Here is a 20,633-nt window from a genome sequence, read left to right on the forward strand (position 1 = left end):
GTGGGCCCTAATGCAATATGACTGGTATCTTTAGAAAAAGGGAAATTTGGACACAGACTTGCACACAGGGAGACTGCCATGTGAAGATGAAGGCAGAGATTGAAGTGCTGTTTCTACAAATTAAGGAACACTAAAGATTGCCAGCAAACCACCAGAAGCTGGAGGGAAGGCATGGCCAGATTCTTCCTCGCAACCTCAGGAAGAAGCAACCCTATCAACACCTCAATCTTGGGTTCCTGGCCTCCAGAACTGGGAAACAATAAAATTCTACAGCTCATGGTCCTTTATTATAGCAGCCCTTGAAACTAATGCAGTCAAGCTTCTTAGAAGCAGAGCCCAAGATGGAATTCTTATGCAGGAGACTTATTGAAGGAATACCTTTCTAGGTTTCTCCTGTGTTTTACAAAATGAGCACAGCAATATTTCTGGTCCCATATGCTCTTCATATTTCTCAAATTGCCACTTCTCCATCAAGAAGTGAAGTAGTTGAGCCCTAGCAGGTTTGGCTCAGTAGACAGAGTGTTGGCTGCAGACCAAAAGGTCACGGGTTCAATTCTGGTCAAGGGCATGTATCTCAGTTGCAGGCTCCTCCCGGCCTGGACCCTGGTTGGGGAACATGCAGGTAGGAATCAATCAATGTGTTTCTCTCACATTGATATTTCTCTCTGTCTTTCCTTCTCTCTCTTCCACTCCCTCTAAAAATTAATGGAAAAACATCCTTGGGTGAGGATTAAAAATAATAATAATAAATAAATAAAATAAAATACATAAAAAGAAGTGAAGTATTTGAACTTGGGAGGACCTTATGAGTATCTTGACTAATAGACTAAGGCAGAAATAACACTGTGTGACTTCCAAGTTTAGGTCACAAAAAGCCACCATGATAAGAGGAAGCCAAAATTAGCCCATTCAGAAAAACCACATACAGAGGGACTGAGGGCCACAGTGAATGGTTTGTATCCACTGCCATACATGTGAGTAATAAGAATCCAGATGATTCCAGTTCCCAACTTTCAAGCCCTCCATCTCACAAATATTATGAAAAAGAGACAAGCCACTCCCACAAAGTTCCTGACCCACAGAATCCATGAGCATAATAAACAGTTGCTGTAAGCCATCAAGTTTTGGGGTAATTTATATTGTAGCCATAGTAGCTGGGAATGCATGGGATTAGGGTCTAGCTGTAACAAAACTTTAAAATTCTAGAAGTCAGTGTGGCTCAATGGTTGAGTGTCAACCTATGAACCAGGAGGTCACAGTTTGATTCCTGGTCAGGGCACATGCCTGGGTTGCAGGCTTGATCCCAAGGAGGGGGTCTTCGGGAGGCAGCCAATTGATGATTCTCTCTCTCCCTCTTCCTTCCTCTCTGAAATCAATAAAATTATCTTTAAATTAAATTTAAAAAATAAAAATTAAAAAATAATAAAATTGTAGAAATGGCTTTGGGACTTTGGGGCAGTAGATGGAAGGAGAAAAGGCTTTGAAGAGACTAGAGACAGAGTCTAGTGGCCTTCAAGAGGGCTCTCAGAGAGGGCTTAAAGGAAAGTAAGGAAAATGTTATTGGAAATTGGAGAAAGAAGATCCTTGTTTGTACTGACATGATGTTTAGCAACATTATAACCTGTGATAACATAGAAAGTAGAAAATATACCTAATGAGCTGTGATCTAGCTGAGATTTCCTGGAAGAATGTTGAAGGTGGCACCTGGCCTCTTCTTGCTTATAGTAAAATGTGAGAAGTCAGAAATAAGCTAAATAAAGAGCTGAATTTGAAAATAAAACTATCACTTCCAGGCTCTTCAAGATTGTCAATTAAGAAAAAAGCTTTCACAGCAAAGATCAAATCTAGGGAAGAACTATAAGATCCATTGTTATGATCTCAGAAAAATCTAAAATGGTTTCCTCAGACAATAATTTAGTCAGACAAAAGGACTTCTAAGGATCTTAAGGGTATCTGTATTTAAAGAAGATTTCTAAGAATCTTAAAGGTCCTGTCCCCCAGGAACATAACAGGAGGAGAAAAGCAAGAGAAGCTTATCTCAAAGAGATCCGTGGATATAAATTTTGTTTAATGGAGTGAATTATAAACTGATTTATAAAACCCCCCACAAAGGTTTGAAAATAATTTTATCAACTTGGATAAAAAGATACAGAGATAATAAAAAATGAAAAGAGATCTTTGGACCCTCAACTTTCTATGGGCAGAAAATTACTCAGCTGCAAATGTGGGCTATTTTCCATGTAAACTGGAGAAGTCAAGAATACAGAGGGTAGAGCCCAGAGCCTTGGGAAATCATTCCCAGACAGTAGGACTGATTCTCTAATCAAGAAAATGACAACAATATGTCCAGCTGGGTTTTAGTACTGCTCTGGACCAATGACTTCTATGTAATTCATCCCCACCCTACCCGCTTTTGGAATGGCAATGTCTATTGCCGCAACCTTTTGCAGCAAGGATTCAGGATCTTGAGAAGGGACTGCAACATAAACAGATACACTAGACAAGAAATATAAATTTAGAAGGCATGGGGAACCAGGCAGAAACCTTCTCTCTAGTGGAGTGGCTCCCTGAATCTCCGGACCCATAGCTTTTTATTTACTAGAATATACATTTGCCCTTTAGCAAAGCAAACAGACATCAATGGTAAGGTTTGGTAAACAATAAAGGATTATCAGGTTAGGGGAGTGTCTTCAGCCATTCAGCCAGCAGCAGATAATATTATGCTGATTCTCAGACATTGCTGAATATCAAAGTCCATCAGCCTTCTGACAGACTTTTCACACTTAATATGTTAACTACTTTTTGGTCTTTGCCTCCAGCAGTCTATCATAGTTATTTGGGCCTGTCCCATTACTGTATGTTGGGAATATGCAGAAAAGATACTTTGTCTCTTTAGTTCATAGGTCTACAGATTAAAATGAACTATTCCTAGGGAGCTCTGTGTGAGGAAATACATCTAAGGAGATTTATCTTTTATCCTAAATGACAATATTTCCCCTAATCCCTAAAAACCTACACAGTGCCTGACATAGAGAAGGTACTTAGAAACATTTGGTAAATGACCGCATGAATAACAGAATGTTACCCATCGCACTGGAAAAATAGGCATTCTAGTTAGTAAAAATAATTATGGGTTGGCATAAGGATAGATATATAGAATTGAGAGCCCATAAATAAAACCATGTATTCATGGGCATTTGATTTTCAACAAGGGTGCCAGGATAATTTAATGGGGTAAGACGTGTCTCTTCAGGAAATGGTGCTGAGAGAAATGGATATCCATATGCAAAAGAATGAAGTTATACACCTACCTCATATAAAAAAATGAACTCACATAGAATCAAAGACCTAAATATAAGAATGAAAACTATACAATTCTTAGGAGAAAATATAGGTTTAAACCTTTGTGACCTTGAATCAGACAGTGGTTTCTTAGATATGACACGAAAAGCATAAGTAACCAAAGAAGAAAAGAAAAATTGGACTTCATCAAAATTAAAAAAATTTTATGTTTCATACAACACTGTCAAGAAAGTGAAAAGACAACTTTAAAGAATGGGAGAAAACATTTGCCACAACTGGCCCTCCTCCACAACACCTCATATACTATCCATTCTAAGTTCCCCTAATGCTTAACTAGTACCTCTACTTGTTTCAGTGGCTAAACTGATGCTGTGAACAAAAACCCACATTCCTGTGCTGAGGGATCTGAGTCACACATTAGGATTTTATTACTAGCCCATGAAAGTAAAAAAATGTACAATATAAGGGTCATTCACCTTGTAGCATATATTAGATTGCATTACTATAAGATTGAATAATATTCCATTGTATGTATATACCACATTTTGTTTATCCATTCATCGTGGATGGATAATACTTAGTTGCTTCCATCTTTCAGCTATTGTGAACAATGCTGCTGTAGACATGGATGTACAAAGAATGTTTGAAAATTTAAAAGATACCTTAGATTCCCTGATTTACTGAGTCAAATCTTAGAAGTGGGAGAAGAGTTTAGAAGATGTACTTTATGTTTTCCAGGTGATTTGAGAAACACAAAATGTAGTCCTTGGATTGATAGTTGGGAGTCCAGTGATTCCCACACAGTAATCTAGGAGTATAAAAACAACAGCAAACCAACCCAGAATAATAAGGTTGTAAGGTGTGAATTTGGTGTGTTGTTAAAAACTGAGGAGAATTTGGATTAGACAGAAATGAGAAGTGAAGGCATTTCAGGTTGAAGGAAAAATAAATTTAGAGGTATAAGAATTATGATATTAATTTTCTAGGTGTCCTTAATTATGAAATCACCAGAGGCCTGGTGCATGGATTCCTGCATTGGTGGGGTCCCTCAGCCTGGCCTGTGCCCTTTCGCAATCCGGAACCCCTCCAGGGATGTTGGACTGCCAGTTTCAGCCCAAACCCCACAGGCTAGGCTGAGGGACCCCACTGGTGCACAAATTCATGCACTGGGCCTCTAGTATGCATATAAGATCTTTGGTTAATCTCTTCTCACCCTCCCCCCTTCCCCCTTCCCTCTGAGATTCATCAGTCTGTTCCATGTTTCCATGCCTGTGCATTGAGCGTCTGCCCCCTGGTGGTCAGTGCGTGTCATAGCTACCGGTAGAATGAATGGTCGCTTAGGCTTTTATATAGATAGATAGCTCATTCAAAGTCCAGATTGACTGATGGTATATTTTCATTTGACCATTATTGAAAACAACACAAACTGTTCCACTAACTATATAATAAATTTTGTTTTATTTATGAAACTCTCATTAGAGTAACAATTTGGTTAGCTTAACCTTTCTATACACATCTGTTTTCTGTGGTGTGAGGATGGAACACCAGGAAAGAAAATTTGATGCAGAAATATAACTTCTTAAAACTGAAATTCATTTAAAATAGTTTTTTTTGGCCATAATGTAAAACCAATTTGTACTATAACAAAATCATTCCAAACTCTTTTTCCAATAGCTGAGAGAAAGTGACTGTTGAAACGTGATCCAACATTGAAATGAAATTGCAAACATCAGTTTTTTTGTTGCAGCTTTAATCTAGAGGAATGACTCTGCCAGAAATCCTGTTTTTCCCAAATCATTCCATCTACTTCTAATTTAATACATTGGTAGAATTCTGCCCCCTTTGGTTGAGTTAAGTTAAAAACAAATTTATCTTCTTTAACTTATAAGGATGTTAACTTAGTACTTAATTTATTCTCTAGATAAAATGGTATGTTTCTGATATATCTATTTTTAAAATTTCTCATTTTTAGAAATTGCTTGGGTATGACCAGGATAATTCCTCCCACCATAGCTTTAAAATAAATTTTACTAACCCATTTTCATTTTGAACAGGAACTACTGATACTCACTGTGACTTTCTGCTTCTTTTCAAATGCAATCCAAGTTATTTGAGAAAGTGTGAAGTTAACTGAAACTTACTGTGCTAAGAGAATGTTTCCCTCTCCTTGACTTCTTTAATTAATTTATTCAACAACAGCAGAAATAAAGCACTAACTATGTCCCAGGAACTGTAATTAGTGAGGAAAAAGAGAGTTTCCCATATGTAGCTTATAGTTAAGTGAGAGAGACAGACTTTTATGAGAGAATTTCACAAATAAATGTGTAATTTCTATACTTCCAAGTAGCAAAACTCACTGTGTTTCATGCTTTGAGAGTGATTAACAAGGATCTGGTCTGTTTGAAGACCCATGAAAGGCACTTGAACTGAGTTAAAGAATAAGTAGGATAAGAAGCATAACACTGGGTATGTGAAAGGCCAAGAGGATTTCAGGAAGAAGGAATGGCATGAACAGAGGTTAAAGGTCAGCCTCTGTGGCTTGAACCCAGGTAGCAAATGTAAATGTACTTCAAGTTGTATTAAGGACTTTTGCCTATATTCCATGTGCAATGCTGTACATTAGCTTGGATAGATATTAGCTAAGAATCTTTCAGCTGCAAGTGATGGAAAATCCTGTCTAACGTACCTTAACACCCACCCTCACCCACCCCCAGATCTTTGGTTTATGCAGTGGTAAAGTTCAGAGGTCAGACACTATCCAAGCACAGCTTTATCCATAGGAGGAGGATGTTCTCATGCCCCAGCTCTGGTTCTCTGGGGTCACTTGATTCTCCTCTCATCCTTTTTCTAGCTTAATCTTCAGTCTGGCTTTCATCTTGGTCACAAGAGCCAATGTCCCTGATTGGATTTGCTCAAATTAATGCCCACCTTGAACCAATTCTTTTGGCTGGGGAGTGCAGTACTTTCAGTGATTTGGGTATTGGTTAAGTGGCCTTCTCTAAAACAATCTCTGTGGTTAGAGGAGAGTATGCCAGTTAAGGCATCCTTAACTCTGGAGTTAGAGGTTGGTGTAATCTTAAACCACTTGGGAAAGTGGTTTCCTAAAATAAATTTAGGGTATCTACCATAGGGAGGGGGGGAACTTTCTGGACAGAAATCATCAGATGTCCAATAGACTTTTGAAGAGTTTTAAGCAGGATAAGAATAGAGGAAGTAACATAAACAGATTACATTCACACACACACACACACACACACACACACACACACACACATACATGTTGGCCTTCAGGATAGAAATAGATTAAAATGAAATGGCTGGGAACAAGAATACACACAGGGAAGACCAATTTGTAGGTTGGAATAATAGTCCAGCATGATGATAGCTTGAACAAAGGAAGTGGCAGCAGAGTTGGGAATAAGCAGAAAGATCCAAAAGACATTTAGAAAGTAAAATAAACACAACTTGGTGATTAATTGGATATGGATGAAGTGAAGACAAAGAAGTTTCTGACTTACACATAAATCGGATAAAAGGTGGTGACATTACTGATAGGAGTATTACTGATAGGGGTATTAAAAGAAAACCAGCTTTGAGAGGTTCAGTCTTAATTTCAGATTACTTTTAGTTCTTTTTAAGACATCCAAGTGAAATTGGCCAGAAGACACTTAGATTTACTCAAATATGTTTATTAAAGGCTTTGGGACAAATCACCTTTCACACTTGGCTATATATCTCTAACACACTTCCTATTACAAAAAAGTACAGTAGCATCCCCCACCCCCACCCCCATCCATGGAGGATATGTTTCAAGACCCCCAATGGAAGCCTGAAATAGTGGGTAGTACCAAGTCCTATGTATGCTATATTTTTTCCTATGCACTATGGATGAAAAAGGGGCTGCATATGAAACATGACAAGCTCAGGGGAGGTCTGTGTGGCAGCCTTACAAACTCAGAGACCTAAAGTAACTACATAGGATGGTCTGAAATTAAAACTCCTAACTAAAAGCAAGTCATGGAGGGTAGTCATGTCCTAGGCCGGTATCTTCCCTGACAGAGGTCAATTGTTACCTTAACTGAGCCTGTCTATTGTCTTTTTTGCATCTATGAAAACATACTTACGCTGGTTAGTTTTAAGAAACAGCAGATGTGGGAAAAGCTGAAAACCAAGTAGAAGGCACCCTTTGTAAAATGCATTTACATTTGTAAGGAAAATCTACTTTTATGAGGGTGTCTCTCTTGCTGCACCAAGGAGAAGGGGGTGACCTTATCTCTAGAAACGCTTATCAAGGCAGAAGACAAAGACTAAATCTGCATAGTAACCTTACCCTTGTTTTCTGTGCTTTTCCTGATAACCTCCCATAATTGATTCCCCCAACCCCAACATCTTCTTTTGTCTTCAGCTGAATGTCTGAATTTTTATAAACATGTATTTGAGTGAAAGAGAGGATACACCTGGAAGCAAGATCTCAACAGTCTGAGATAAATGCTTCAAAGAAACAACAGTTTGCAGCTTATTTTATGCACATGAAAGTGGGAGAAAGCAAGGCGAGGATTAGATTTGAGGGTAGTTAAGATTATGTGCTCTTTTGAGGGTGGTTATGCTTTAGAAGGAGGGTGTCTGAAAAGAGGCATTTCAAAACTGTGTTAACCTAGTTGCACAGAAACAATGGACAGGGCGTGCTTAAGGCAAAGATGAACCTTGTACTAAAGAAGGTATATGCCTGGAGTGTGACTACCCACCATGACCTGCCCAGTTAGGAATTTATGAGGTTGTTACCAGGAAGGGTGGGTCTACCCTGGCATGGTCTGGAATGTGTGGGTTCTTGACTTCCTGCAGGAAAGATTTCATGATATAAGTCCAGGTGATTTTGAGAGTATGTTTATTAAAGCTGAGGACAGTGAAACAAAGGAAGGGCTTAAGATGGAAGAGGCAAGATCACAGCAACAGGAGTGAGCCTAGGCTGAGCTGCCTAGAGGCAGTAAAGGAAGTCACAGTAACAGAAGTGAGCCACGCTGGACTGTGTGGGCTCAGGAAACAAGGTACAGAAGTGAAAGGAGGGCCCTTGGAACAGGTGCAAGGGGTTAGCCTGGGACAAGCTACTGCTACCTGCTACTGCCCTGGTTTCAAGTCTCCTGAGAACCTTTAGAGCGGTGGTGCTCAACCTTCCTAATGCCTCGACCCTTTAATACAGTTCCTCATGTTGTGGTGACCCCAAATTTCATTGTTACAAATTGAACATAATTAAGGCATAGTGATTAATCACAAAAACAATATGTAATTATATATGTGTTTTCCGATGGTCTTAGGCGACCCCTGTGAAAGAGTCGTTCGATCCCCAAAGGGGTTGCGACCCACAAGTTGAGAACCACTGCTTTAGAGCTTGGGAGGAAAAAAAAAGCAAAGATGCACACCTGAGAAAAGAAGGTAGGGGGAAGGCATAGGCGTGGTCAAGGGTTTTTATCTGCTTTCTAAAGGCAGGAAATTTAGGGGACGACTCAATCAGAACATTCATCTACTTCCCAGGTGTGTTCTTTGATATGCTGATACATCAAAATGAGCATATAGAGGGATCAGGGTCATTCTCTGGTCAGTTTCACCTTCAAAGAATGTCATTGGAAAGAAACCCGGTGGGCCTGCCACAGCTTGGTCTGGAATGTGTAAAACATTTGATCCTAAGTGTCCTTGGTTAGGGAAGATAAGACCTTGCGGTTTATTAGCTGGCTATAAATTGCTTGGCCTTGTTTAGATATCTGTCTCAGTTTCCCCATTCCACTTGCCAAGCAATTTTCCTAGCTTTTTACTTACTTGCCTAAAAATCACCCTGTGAGGTTACTTTGCATAGAACCACACCCCCTACAGAACAGTAGCTCAGATAAGCAGTAGGCTATAACATTTACATTTGTATGTGTGCATTCTATGATGTTTGACAAAACTGCCTAAGGACACATTACTCAGAAAGTATCATTACGTGGTGGATGACTTTAATTCCAGTTTAAATATCTAAGAAAATATATCTCTTTGGTTCTACTAATAACTATCATGACATTTGAGCAGTTTCTTAGGTTGGGTTTCCACAGAAGTTGACTTGGAGGCAAGAATGTGAGAGCTGGTAGTTAACTGGGGAGGTGGTCCCTGGAAGCGCTTTTAGGCAAGTGGGGAATTGAGACAAGGAAGGGAAGAAAGCCAGTAAAGGATTCATTGTTGAACAGGTTACTGTGATGGGCAAATGTGCCAAGGGGAAACTCTGGGAGACCGTGTAGAATATTCTGCAGAGTTATCCCAATAAGAGGCAAAGAAGTTGGGTATTTGTCATTTAATTCCCATCTGTCATTGGCTGAGGGCTGATTCCTGCGGGGTTATCCCATGTACATTCAGCCTGCCCTATTTCCCTTAGGTAGAAAGTGGCAGGTGTTTACAGCAGGATGCTGTCAGCCTCATATGGATCAGGGACTATGGAGGGGGATACAGGCAGGGAACCAACAGCATCTGTTATAGGCAGAACTGTATTCTGGTCAAATCATAGATTGATGGCCTTTGGGTCAGTGTCTAATCAGTGTTGACTCTTGTAAGGATTACAATTATGTAATATTAAGAATTTAATAGGCTACTTTTACAAGAGGGATGTGGGCATGGCAAGAACTATTGATTATCATTCCTAAGTAAAAGGAGGTAAGAGCTATGAAAATAATTACAGTGGCAGATCTTTTATCTGCGAGTCTAAACACCATAGCATCCAAACAACAGAACTATTAAAAAGAATGTTGTAGATTAACCAGTGATAGCAATATTGTAACAACTAATTCACTGGTAATACATGTTGTGATGATACTTAGTTATTTGTAGGTTTAGCCACACAAAAGCTGTTTTTGAAGCTTTGTATTGCAGTTATACAAATATAATTTTTATAGGCCCTAATCCAAATAAAAGCGAGAAAAAAAATCAAGAAACTACACTCATTATTTCCTTCCTTCAAGGTTTAGCCCAAAAGTCTGTGTAGGCAGCTGGGAACAGCGGGATGAGCAGTGGTTGTGGTGGGCTGGTGTACAGTTAGAGCCTGAGCAGTGTGACAGGGAATCCATGTGGGGAGGTGACATTCTGGACCAAGGTGTCAGAGCGTGAGTGGCATGAGAAGGGTGTTCACATGGAGGGATGGCAGCAGCAGTGGGAAAGTGGTCACACACAGGGCTATTAAACAAACATGTGAATCCAGTTGACCCTTGAAGAATATGGGGGTTATGGGCACCGAGCCCCTGTACAGATGAAAATCTGTGTAAAACTTTTGACTCCCCCAAAACATAACTACAGTCCCTTAATATCCATGGGGGATTTGTTTCAAGACTCCTGAGCACACCAAAATTTGTAGATGCTCAAGTTCCTTATATAAAATGAAGTAGAATAATGCATAGTTGGCCCTTCACACCTACAGTTTCCTAACTGTGGATGGAAAATTCTATTTTCAGTCCACGTTTGATTGAATCCATGGATGTGAAGCTCAGAGATATGGAGGGCTGACTGTATACTTATTGAAAAAAAAAAAAAAACAGAAACAAAAACAAAAAGCAACAACACAATTACATAAGTGGACCTGCAGAGTTCAAACCTGTGTTGTTCAAGGGTCAGCGGTATATTGAAAATAATGGTTGCCCAGATTCTCATTGTTGGAAAAGGCAAGTACGAATGAGAAAACTAGAATGAACCTTGTGTTTTGGGATCAACAGTACCAATGAACTCATGGATTTCCATAGGTGGGTACTTAGATGGAAAATAGATATGATTGTAAATGTATCAATAAATACATATGTATATACATACACTCACTAGCTTTGTCTACTGTGAGAGCCTGGAAACAGCAATATCCCAATAGCAATGAGCACATTTAGCATCCAGATCTTGGTTTCTAAATTCCATTCTCCATTTAAAGGAAGGTAGAGTAGAGGCAGGGAATGTACAAGATGAGGCTGGAATATCTTGTGTCAGAAAGAAAGGAAGCATTAAAAAATAATGAAGATGTTAAAAGGACAAAAAAGCCAGCTTCTGGAGGCTCCCACTGGCCAACTTTGGGACAATCTGATCATCAAAATAAGTAACAGTAGTATGAATTATAAAATTGAATTGAATAGGATTCATGAATCTATATTGATATAATAAAGGAGAAAGATTTTCCTTATAATTAGTAAATATAGAAAAAATGATGGAATTTTAGAAAATCATTATTCGACAACCATCTATATGTATAAAAGCCTAAGCAACTGAACGACCAGTTGCCATGATATGCACTGACCACCAGGGGGCAGATGCTCAATGCAGGAATTGCCCCCTGGTGGTCAATGCGCTCCCACAGCCAGCCAACCTCCCACAGTCCCTCCCCACTGGCTGGCCAGCTCTGATCAGCCCGATCAGAACTTCCCATGGCCCCTACCCCTGGCGAGCCAACCTCCCTCTGCCCCCATCGGCCCCATCCCCACCCAGGCCAAGGGACCCCCACCCATGCACAAATTCGTGCATCAGGCCTCTAGTAATAATAATAATTAATTGAAGGGTGAAAAAACCACAGTCAGTGCTAAAACCAGTGCATTAAATTTGATGAAGAATGAGATAAAGAACCTCTCCATAAAATATATTTTAATTACAAAGTTAAAAAGTGTAATTTTGCAGAGGAGAAGCTTGGACTTATCTTAGTCAAATATAACTAAAGGCCCATTGAGGGAAGTTTCCTAGAATAAAAGGAGTCATTCCAAAGGCAATAATCTTTTCACTTCCAAGAATCAGATCTAACCATCCCTATTTAACTACCTTCGACATTCTCCCTCACTATATCCTCTTCAAATGACCCTCTTGACCAGGCATCTAATTTAAAAATTAAAATGAGATCATTCCACTCTGAGTCTTTAAAATATTTCTTTTACTTTTATAGCTGCTTTCTTTTCACAAAAACTTCAAAATAGTTTGAATGGAAATGTTGATTATTTCTTATTTCTTGTTTAAGTTGTGGCTATGTGATTTACAGTGAGAATTGTGACCACAATAATGAGGTTTTTCAACATCAGACACTCGTTGGTAAAAGTCTTAGAGGAATTAACAGCACTGTGTTTTGACAGAATTTACTCCCCATAGTGAATTTTGAATGGCCACAAATTCTTTGCAACTTCTCCCATCGAGAGGTAGAGTCTGTTGAATCTGGGTCTGCCTTGTGACTTTGACCAATAGAATATGGTGAAGCGACATTGTGAGACTTCCTGGCTGAGGCCTCAGAGAAGTCTTGATGCCTCTACTTTAGTCCCACTGAAAGCAGCTGCCATGTGAGAACCCCCTAGGCAGCCTGCTACAGAGGCCGATGTGGAGGCAATCGGAGGTGCCCAGGCAAAAGCCGCAGTCAACTGCCAGACATGTGAGACTATTCATGACCATTCTGCACCAGCTGATTTGCCAATAGACACATGTCAACCCATCCAACCAAGGAGAGCAGAGGCACGTCATCCCCATTGAGAGCCCTGTCCAAAATACCAACCATAGAATTATAAGCTTTAAGAAAGCAGGAGTCAACAATCTATGACCTGTGGGCCAAATCTGGCTCACTGCCTCTTTGTAAATAAAGTTTTATTGGAACAAGGCCACACCCATTTTTTTACATATTGTCTATGGTTGCTTTTGAGTTAAAACAGTAGTTTGAGTAGTTGTGACAGGGATTGTATGGTCTACAAAGTCTAAAAATATCTATTTGGCCCTTTACAGAAAAAGTTTGCCAAGCTTTATTTTAAGCCATTAAATTTTGGGGTGGTTCGTTATGCAGCAGTAGATAACTCAAACACTCCCTTTATAGCAGAAGAGCAGTCAAGTCCTTGCTTGAACTGTAATTAATTTATGTAATTTCATGTACACATGTTGAAGCCTGTGAAGGCATTTAACTTTATCTAGACAGACATCTGTTTTCATATGAATAACAATGTCATTTTTCTAAATAGAATATGTTAATAATGCTGGGCACAATATCCACTTTCTTGATACAAAGCACTGTTTGGATTTAATAACCAGATAAAATCCAATATGGTTCTTTTCCTCCCTCAGAAAATGTTTTATTTAAAAATTATTCATGCTAAAGTGATTTTAACTTAATGTCAGAAATGAGCCTCAGTACTATATGAAAGTCTTTCAAAGTGTAATTATTCACTGTAGAAAGCCAAGCTCTAAGTATTACTGCTACATTTTCACAACTTTTGCCTGAAAGTCAGCCCTTATCTTATTTTTTAAAGAAAAATAAAATATTAGCCTGTCTTCAACCTTCAAAGAGATGAGCCATATTTTCTGACTTGTACAAGGTATTTTAAAAAACTAATTTTAGGGATTGGCAGATCCACTATGTAATCCTGGCTTGTTGAAAAGTATATGAATAGATTTCTTCATGAGTTTGGGAACTATGAATAAATATAATGTAAAAACTGTCAAACTCAGATATTTATCTGTGTACTGCAGAAGTTTATTATCTATTCTTCTATGCCTAAATACATGGACAATCAGTTAATGGTGATTAAGTGCTCCTATTTCTGCAAAAAAACAAAAACTATAGAATAAAATGAAAGTAAAGGAAATGGGAAATATATTTTTCCATGCAGCTTTAAAGAGATACAAAATATACACAAGGCATGAGTGTACATGGTCAGTTGTCTTCAATCAGTTTAGAAGCATATACAACTATGAGAGAAAATAGTGGTTATAGAAACAATATGAAACTGGGAATCTGAATTGCCATCATTAAGAGTTATTATGGAACCAAATAAACTGATGTTCAAAAATAGACCCAGAGTCGTAGAAGCAGGAACAGACTGTTGAACCTCAGGGGGCATGGAGAGGAGGGTGGGTCAGAAGAGATCAACCAATGAACTTGCATGCATATATGCATAACCTGTGAACACAGACAATGGGGTGGTGAGGGCCTGGAGTGGGGGGGACGACAGGAGCAGGCTGGAAGAGGTTCATTTGGGGGAAAAGGAGGACCTATGTAATCTTTCAACAATAAATATTAAAATAAAATGAAAAGTTATTATGATTCTGAAGGCCTACCGCTAGGTTAGCAATCAGACTTAAAGGATTCTCCTCCGAGCTATTTTAAATTGTCCATTCATATTTTAAGAAAACCTTTTACAATTCCTAACTTGATCTCTACCTTTCCTACATGCCCAATTTATAACACATAACCAATATTTAAAAGTTATATTTAACAACATATTATACTTTTATTATCCTTGAATCAGAATTGTAAGATTTCAGGACTGGAAGAGACTTTGCAGATTTTCTGACCCACTTGCTTTTGCAGAAAAGGAAATTGTTGTTTTGTTTTTGTTTGTTTGTGTGTGTGTTTGGATATTATATACATAATATGCAAAGGACCAACTTAGGTATCATTTTGTACATATCGAACAAACTACCAGATTCTAAATACTTTTGAGCAAAACAGAAATATTATGTATTTCTGTATATTATGTATCAGCCAGGTGAATTTACTAATTTTAACAATAATTTAATGAAGAAGTTGAGACTATTCAGGTTGTTTATAGATTATAAGAACGTGGTAAGAGTGCTGAAAAACCAGCAATAAAATTCAAAGGGATCTGAAAATGAGAATAAAGATTGCATTGGTCAGTAATTCGGTGATTTAGTCTGAATTGTGTATCCTTGTTGAAGTCTTAACCCCAGTACCTCAGAATATGACTGTATTTGCAAATAAGGTCTTAATGAAATAATAAACTTCAAATGAGTCCATTATGGTGGGCTTTAATCCAATATGACTGGTCTCATAGAAAGAGGAGATACCATCCACACAGATACACAGAGGGAGGGCCTTAGGAAGACAGTAGGAGATGGCCATCTACAAACCAAGGAGGGATGCCTCCGAGGAAAACAATCTTGTCAACTCCTTGATCTTGGACTTCTAGACTTCAGAATTGTGAGAAAATAGATTTCTGTTGTTTAAGCCACTCATTCTGTGGTACTTGGTTATGGCAGCCCTAGCAAAATGTGATACCCAGAGCTTGTGAAAATGTGATACCCAGGGCTGAAGATGACCAAATGACATGATTGTCATCTTTATTATGGTGAACACCATAGTTCTGTTTATGGAACATAAGATTTTGTAAACTGTATACAGTTCAGATATTCTGTTACCACCGTTTCTCAGTTCAAAGTCCCGCCCAACGACACACATTTTAGACATCTAAAAATAAATGGAAAAATGTTTAAATTTTACTTAAGTCACTTAGAACACACACAAAGTGACTCGATATTCATAACACATGACAACACTTCCTTTAAAACCTCTTTCCTCATCTAAAAAACCTCCCTGTCACAACACAGCAGCTAATCCAATTTCTTTCTCTTTTCTCTTTTTTATAAACTTTCCAAACTCTCTTAGCCAGTGCTTATTGGCTTTGCCTGTCTTAGTGCCTCTTCTTGTCCTCAGCATCTCTCCAACTTTTCCAATAGATTTTTTTTCCTAAAGAGGTGTTGATGAAATTTATTTCCTCTTACCCACTCCACCAATCTCTTAAAAAGACCAAGGAGCTGATCTTGCCAAGAAAGAACTTCCCTTGATTGAAGGAGGGAAGAGAAAGGCTGTGAACAGTCAGGCATCAATTTTTTTTTTCCTGTCAAAAATGCATTAAACTTTTTGGCAGCTGTTTCACATTGTTGTTGATATTAAGTTTACAGTAAGCTAAAATGTTTCAGTATATTAAGTGAAATCATCCCTATCCTGTACTCAGGACTTTAAAAAAAAACCCAAAACATTAAATGTAAAACTTTTTATTTCTTCCTAAGTTTCATCTTAGCCCCAGCGTTCAAAAACTCCAGGATCCTTTTGAATCTTTTTTGCTTCCATCTAACATGTAGACATTGTTTCTAGTCTTATGGATTTGATAGCCTGGAACCACCAGCTGAGAATGAGTCAGCAATATAGTGTGACTGTTTTTATAAAGCCAACTGTGATAGTGAAATATATTAATAGGTCTATGACATCCAAGAGCTAGGAAAGTATCCCTTTGCTAAACTTAGAATTGGTCACGCCCTTCAAGTATTATGCCAAGTTTGGGCACTGGCATTTCAATGTACATGTGAAATGGCAGGGACATTCTGAGAGAAGAGTCACAAAAATGAACCCAAAAATGAAATGAAATGTGGTTAAATTAGTTGAAATTATTGAAACCAGAGGAGAAAAACTTTTACTTATTTACATAAAGACTCTGTAAACAATACATAGAACTATTGTTTTTCAGTTTCTGAGGGCGTCCAAGACAAAACAAGAGGACGTAACCTTCAGAAAATGGAAAACAACATAAAGGTCTAATAACAGAGGATTGTTTAAATAAAGTATGGTGCCTCAGTATAATAAAAACCAGTATGAAACACTTGCTAAAACATAGTGAATGCTTTTTTTTTAACATCTCAGAGTAAGGAAGGCTCTTCAAAGATTCACATAAAACTCAAACCGTAAAGTAAAATATACATATAAATTTAAAATTTCCATTAGGAAAACAATAAAACTAGAAAGAGACTTTTAAAAGTCAAACAGAGCAAATAATAGAGCAAAGGCCTAATTTCTTCAATGTACAGAAAAATTGAACAATTCAATAAAAAATGACTAATAACCCAATAGAAAAATGTACAAAGAATTTAAAGGAAAAGTTTATATTAAGATAAATGCACATGGGTAATAAAAATAGTAAAAGCTATTTAACCTCACTAATAATTAAAGAAATATATATTATACCTAGAACTAAGTATACATTTAAAAATCTTGCCTTAACCGGTTTGGCTCAGCGGATAAAGCGTCGGTCTGCGGACTCAAGGGTCCCAGGTTTGATTCCGGTCAAGGGCATGTACCTTGGTTGAGGGCACATACCCAGTAGGGGGTGTGCAGGAGGCAGCTGATAGATGTTTCTCTCTCATCGATGTTTCTAACTCTCCATCCCTCTCCCTTCCTCTCTGTAAAAAATCAATAAAATATATTTAAAAATAAATAAATAAATAAAAATCTTGTTAAAATGCCAAGTTGAAAAAGGTTGAGAATATCCAGAATCTCAAGAATATATGTAAGTTGTTACTCTTACATACCATTGGTAGTACTATGAACTGGTATATTGTTCCTGGAGAGTAATTTGGCAAAAGTGATAAAATTTTTCTATATTTACTCCCTTTGATCAAGCCATTATACTTCTAAAAATTTATTGAAAAGATATTCTTTACACAAGTACAGAAAGATGGAGACACAATTGCAATGTTGTTATAGAAAAAAAAATACCCAAATGCTCATCAATTAGAAATAATTTAAGTAAATTGTGGTTCATATATTATATGAAATTCTAGGCATCCATTTTATATTCCTGTGTATTGCTATGCACCCAGACATGGGAAGATAGCTTAGATATATTGTTAGGTGAAAAACACATTGTAGAAAACATTATGTAAAGTATGAAATAAAGTATATACATATATAAAGTATATATATATATTTATGCATATAAGTATATATGCTCTATCCGCTGAGCCAAACCGGTTAAGGCAAGATTTTTAAATGTATACTTAGTTCTAGGTATAATATATATTTCTTTAATTATTAGTGAGGTTAAATAACTTTTACTATTTTTATTACCCATGTGCATTTATCTTAATATAAACTTTTCCTTTAAATTCTTTGTACATTTTTCTATTGGATTATCAGTCATTTTTTATTGAATTGTTCAATTTTTCTGTACATTGAAGAAATTAGGCCTTTGCTCTATTATTTGCTCTGTTTGACTTTTAAAAGTCTCTTTCTATATGCTAACCACTTGCAGTTAGGTTCTGTGGTCCTCATTATGTTATAGCAGAGAACCCATCAGTCAGCAAGGGTCACTCAGGCACACCGAGCATCTAACCAAATCCATTTTTAAGTGATTCCTTAAATATGAACAGAGAAAATGATCAGATATTTGAGGAATGCTTCCAACCAAGAGACCAAAACAAAGAAATTACAAAAACAAACAAAACAAAACCCAAACAACACACACACACACACACACACACACAGAAAGAAAAAGCCCTCAGAAACACCACCTAGAGAAGCAAAAAAAATTAAAAAGTCATTAATAGCTTCAGTTTCTATGACACACAAAAGAATTCCCTTTTATTTAAAAAATAATCAAAAAAGAAAGGAAAGGAAAGAAATTTTGTGGATAATACACAGCCATGGAAAAATTCAATACAAGAATTGGAAGGTAGTTGAGGAAAGGTTTCAGAAAACAATACAAAAAGCAAGCAATGGAAAAGAGGAGGAAGAAGGCCGCTGGCCACCCCCGCTCAGTCATGCGGCGGGAACTTGGCTGTGCTGTGCTGTCCTGCCTCAGAGAGAAACTCATCTGTTTCAGGCCCAGCCTGGGTGGCTGCCTTTGAAAGCAAGGGAAGGTCAGCATATATCAACCACAGCAAGCATGGAATTTCCAGAGAGGTCTGATTTCAAACCTTTATAAAGAACAAGAACCACATTGATTTCTACAAGGGAAATTAAACTGGCCTGAGTTGGAGGGAAAGGACAATGTGTCTAACCTGTAACTCACTCCAGGCGATGGAAGGTCTTATATCAGCAACAGCCCTTTCCTGATAACTATGTGGACCAATGGCTCCTGGAAAAGCTCCAGGAAATATGCCGGGAAATATCAATTTTGGGTTGTGGTATTTGCATCCAGCATGGTGATAAGCAGCTATGTAGTGTCTGTGTGTTTTTCTAGTATATGGACAAGGGTCACCTACCCCCACCACCCCCTACCACCGCCATTGGCTTTTTGGGACCAACCTGGCTTCACTGATTGGCTATGCTTTGTTTGATCTCACTGAAGGACTCAGAAGTGGGCAAACCCAATGACTTTATGACTTTCACATATGAGATTTCCCCAGTACTGAAGACCCTGACAGTCTGTGAGCACTGACACCATCTATGCCATGTCAATCTTTTTTTTTTTTTTAAATATGTTTTATTGATTTTTTTTACAGAGAGGACGGGAGAGGGATAGAAAGTTAGAAACATTGATTAGAGAGAAACATTGATTCAGCTGTCTCCTGCACACTCCCCACAGGGGATGTGCCCGCAACCAAGGTACATGCCCTTGACCGGAATCGGACCTGGGACCCTTCAGTCTGCAGGCCGACGCTCTATCCACTGAGCCAAAACGGTTAGGGCGCCATGTCAATCTTCATGCTCTTTGGCCACCTCACCCTCTTCGACTAGCGCACCAGTGATGCCATTGTGTCCAGCACGCTGTCCTTGAACATGGCCATCTTTGCTTCTATCTGCCTTGCCTCATGCCTGCCTGGGTTCCTGCATGCCTGCATCATGGTAACATTTGCCATCCAGATTTTTTCCCTGTGGCTCATGTTACAGAAGAAACTGACGGCATGTACTCCTCACAGCTATGTGGGGTCACTTTCTTTTTTCTTTTGCGTCTGAGAGGCCTGCTGTCCATTCTTGTGTGGGAGCAATCCTCTGCCCTTCTGCTGGTGTCCGTCTCCTGTCTCTGCCTTTTCTACCTCACTCACCTGCAGCTTTTTAAAAAAAAACATTTATGGGCCTTGGGATGAGGCTGAGATCAAAACTTGTCCAGGGTTCTCAGTTAAGTTAGAAACCTCCATTTTGTTAACAAGGCCAGCTGATGGACCAGCCTCCCAACGAGAATAAGATTTGAAGGCAGAGTTCCATTCTGGAAGCAGCAGACTGATGTGGGTGGGAGAACAGAGATCAAAACACAAAGTTTACCAAAGGCCTGGGTTGTGAAGAGGCTTATCCTTTCTGTTACTTGGTGGATGGAAAAGCTTTCCGGGGCCCTTGTGGATGATTCTCTCCCATTTATTACTCACTATAACAAATGAAGAGATATGGTTTCTAATTATTAAAAATAACAACATATCAAAAAAAGAAGAAAGAAAATACAAGAAGATAAGAATATCAGTCCAAGAGAGCCAATAGCTGAATAACAGACGTCCCCAAAGAAAAACAAAATGGAGGACAGCAATCATCACAGAAACACAAAATTCACCCAGAATGAAAGGGTACAAGTCCCCAAACTGAAAGAACATAAAGGCCATAACAAGTGGCCAGCACACTGAGTGAATAAAGACCTATATCAAGGCATACCATTGTGGAATGTCACATCCCCAAGCATAAAAAAAAAAAAAATTTTTTTTAAGAGAAAAAAGTCCCAAACAAACCAGATAACACACAGAGTTTTAAGAATCAGAATGGCAGATATGTCAACAGCAATTCTGGAAGCAAAAAACAATGGAACAAGGCCTACAAAATTCTG

The 20,633-nt window shown here is 38.3% G+C and overlaps 1 pseudogene across 1 annotated transcript; it reads left to right on the plus strand.

Annotated features, from left to right (window-relative positions):
• Positions 1-1,462: 1,462 nt before the first annotated feature.
• LOC308518194 (phosphatidylinositol N-acetylglucosaminyltransferase subunit C-like) lies at positions 1,463-20,008 on the plus strand (annotated as a pseudogene). Its single transcript has 3 exons — positions 1,463-1,545; positions 18,899-19,275; positions 19,517-20,008. The product of its transcript is annotated as a phosphatidylinositol N-acetylglucosaminyltransferase subunit C-like (transcript).
• The last annotated feature ends 625 nt before the right edge of the window (positions 20,009-20,633 follow it).

The sequence above is a fragment of the Myotis nattereri genome (assembly GCF_964212035.1).
Source record: "Myotis nattereri genome assembly, chromosome: 1".
In the NCBI taxonomy this organism is placed as follows: domain Eukaryota; kingdom Metazoa; phylum Chordata; class Mammalia; order Chiroptera; family Vespertilionidae; genus Myotis; species Myotis nattereri.